This window comes from Silene latifolia, chromosome 10 (genome assembly GCF_048544455.1).
Source record: "Silene latifolia isolate original U9 population chromosome 10, ASM4854445v1, whole genome shotgun sequence".
NCBI lineage: Eukaryota > Viridiplantae > Streptophyta > Magnoliopsida > Caryophyllales > Caryophyllaceae > Silene > Silene latifolia.
This window is the reverse complement of record NC_133535.1, coordinates 53,672,353-53,675,501: the sequence shown is the minus strand read 5'-3', so window position 1 is coordinate 53,675,501 and position 3,149 is coordinate 53,672,353. Positions and strand designations below refer to the sequence as shown.

Sequence of the window (3,149 nt, the reverse complement as noted above, 5' to 3'; positions counted from 1 at the left end):
GCCAATCCAAACAAAACATGTAAGGTTGGTGCCCTAACCTCGTTCACGAAGGAAATGAATGCCAATGGTATGCTTGACGCAATCGGGATTCGAAACGCGGGGATGAGAAAAACTCATGCCGACGGGACGAGCCAATTGGTCGGGAAAGGTTAGATTATGAGCCCGGACAAGGAACCCGACTTATTACCCTAATATCAGTTAATGCGTAATAAATGCTTTTGACCGGATGATGTGATCAATATTTGAGCATATTTAGTCCCCGAATTAGCCTCGTTCCTATGCTTTTTAGTGCATATTTGGGTCATTTACTATCTTTAGTCCTTTGTTTTGCATATTCTTTAAGGTTTGTTTCCTTGGTAGGAGAGGAGTGCAAACCTTGCATTTTCATGGCAAAATAGAGCTAAATTGATCGAATCTAATGACCAAGCATCAAAGAGAAGACAAGATTAGAAGGCCTTTGTACATAATGTAGTAGATGGGCAATGATGAAGAAGATCCTTGCATCCCCGACAAAATCCCGGAGGATTGTTGGAAGAAGAAAAGAAGAATAGGAAGCTGAGCTAAGGACGCTCGTCCAAACCATCGGGACGCCCGTCCAGCAGCTCCCCAAGACGCTTGTCCTTACCACCAGGCCGCTCGTCCAGAAGCTCCCCAATCCGCCCGTTCCGACCCTTGGACGCTCGGATTGTACTCCAGAGAAACACGTCCTCTTCTTTCTTCATTCGAGATGCGCATATTTTTGGAAGACTAGCTAAAAGGAGACCCACATCTTTTCTTAAGAGGAGTGATTCCTCAAGGACTTAATCGTCATTTAAGCCCTTAGTAACCCTAATTTGTGCACCTAATCCCCACTATAAATACCCCATTAGTTTAATTAGATTATCATGTTCTTCTTGTCAATCTTTAGTGTAGTTTATATTATTCTAATCTCTCTTTAATTTTGTAATCAACTTCTAATCAAATATTAATACAAATCTCATTTCCTTAATCTCTCTATTGTTCATCTTTTATTTTGGGTAATTGAAGATTTTTTGGGTTTATTGGGAGATTGACAACCTTCCATCAATCATCAAGTACTTCTATTATTTTCTGCATTATTATTTTGGAATCATCATTAGGTATAATTCTCTTAATCCCTTTTTAATTATTGTTAATCATCTTCATTTATTCATCATGTTTTGCTTTGTTAATATGATTGACAACCTTGTTAACATGTTAAACTTGATAATGAGTGAGTAGTTTCCTTAACTAGGGTTAATGGGTAAGTAAGGGAAATCAACATGGGGGTTGATTCACGCTTAATTTAATATGTTCACATAATTTATTTGCTTGCTTGTTGTGATCTAAACTTATGCACATGTTATGTTTGATGAAATGCGAGCCTATGAATCCTTGCATTTTTTACCTATCACTTACCTTTTCAATGAGACTTGTAAGACATAAAGCAACTCGAGTCTCATTAGACCATGCATGTAGTTGAGTAGGGAGGATTAAGTCGACTTGTAGGTGTTGTACAATCTAATCGTTTCGGCTCTGGGACCCAAACCTTCCTAGGATTGTAAGATATAAACCAACTCAATCCTATCACAACAATAATTGCTTGCTTATAATTTGAGAATATGTTTGTATGATCAATTCGCATAAATCCCCTATGAACCCATGACACCCTAGTGCTTTTAGTCAATTGTTTACATCTCATTTTAGTCATCTTGGCTTGTTTACTTTTATTTTTATTTAGTTTAGTGATCTTCTTATCTCAACCCAAATTGTGACACCGCTAGACACCACTACTTACAATCGAAAATCCTACATCAATACCCGTCCCTTGGGATCCGACCTTTACTTGCCTCTTTACTAGTAGTAGAGTTGTTTGTGAAGTTATAAATATTGTTTTGGTCTAGGTGCTTCTAACGACAAGTAACCGAAATCTAAGCTCAAAGCGGACTCGACCAAAAAATGGCGTCATTGCCGGGAACGGTGTTAACTTGATTTGATTTTCTTTGGTTGTTATTAGTTGTGTCTTTCTTTGCCTTGGGGAAGTAAAACTCCTCAAGGTTTGCTCTAATTTTTTTCGAGTTGTTTGATATTTTGCATGTCTAGAAGATCACAAGGTAACTTGTTACCCATGATCATGAAATTGAAAGAACTTTGACAACCAATAGAAGACTTGCTAGGAATACTTTGAGAGGTATTAGTGATGTTGTAGATATTCAACCAAACACTATTGAGTTCATCAACCCTTTTGCAAGAGGAGGTGAGGAGAACCCACACAAAATCAATTACACAATCAACCCACAATGCCTAAGTTTTCATCACATTCCGTACCAACCGAGGAGAACCTACCCAATGGAACTCCCACACCACAACCCTTAACCGGAAATTTCATTGCAAAATCCGCATTTATCCAATTAGTCTAAAGAAGCCAATTTAGCGGGATGCCTAGTGAAGACCCTCATTCCCACATAGAAACTTTTTGTGACTATTGTGATGCGATTTCACAAACTGGAGTGACTCAAGACCAAATTCGACGGGTCTTATTTCCTTTTTCTCTAATTGGCACCGCAAAACAATGGTTGAAGAGCGTTGACAAGGCTACTCTTGGAATTGACTCTTGGAAGAAGTTGGCTTTAGCTTTCTACAAAAAATTCTACCCTCCGGAAAAGACTAACATGCTAAGAGCTCAAATTACGGGTTTTAAGCAAAGGGACGAAGAATCTTTGTATGAAGCTTGGGAGCGATTCAAAGGAATTTGTCGCTCATGTCCTCATCATGGACTCAGCGAGTGGTTATTGGTACAACAATTTTGAAATGGTCCTTATGAAGACTCAAGAAACATTCGCAACATGGGATCAAATGGTATGTTCACCGAAGTTGACGATAATCAAACTTCGAACAATATTGAGGAAATGGCGGTCCATAATTCACAATATAGTAGACCTCGCAAGGCTACTAGAGGAGGAAAGCATGAAATAGACTCTATTACTCAATTAGGTGCTCAACTTAGTGCTCATATTGATACCATCAACTTAAAGTTTGAGAAGGCTATGGCTAAGCTTGAAGAAACCTCAAAATCACCAAAGCATCATGTTAATGCCATGGTGGCATCTTCATCAATCCCAAGTGGGATATGTGAGAATTGTGGAACTTTG

The 3,149-nt window shown here is 38.7% G+C and overlaps 1 non-coding gene across 1 annotated transcript; it reads right to left on the bottom strand.

The window, feature by feature from the left end:
• Positions 1-2,669: 2,669 nt before the first annotated feature.
• Positions 2,670-2,776, bottom strand: LOC141610102 (small nucleolar RNA R71). Its single transcript, XR_012527996.1, has one exon. It is a non-coding gene; the product is annotated as a small nucleolar RNA R71 (small nucleolar RNA).
• Positions 2,777-3,149: the final 373 nt, after the last annotated feature.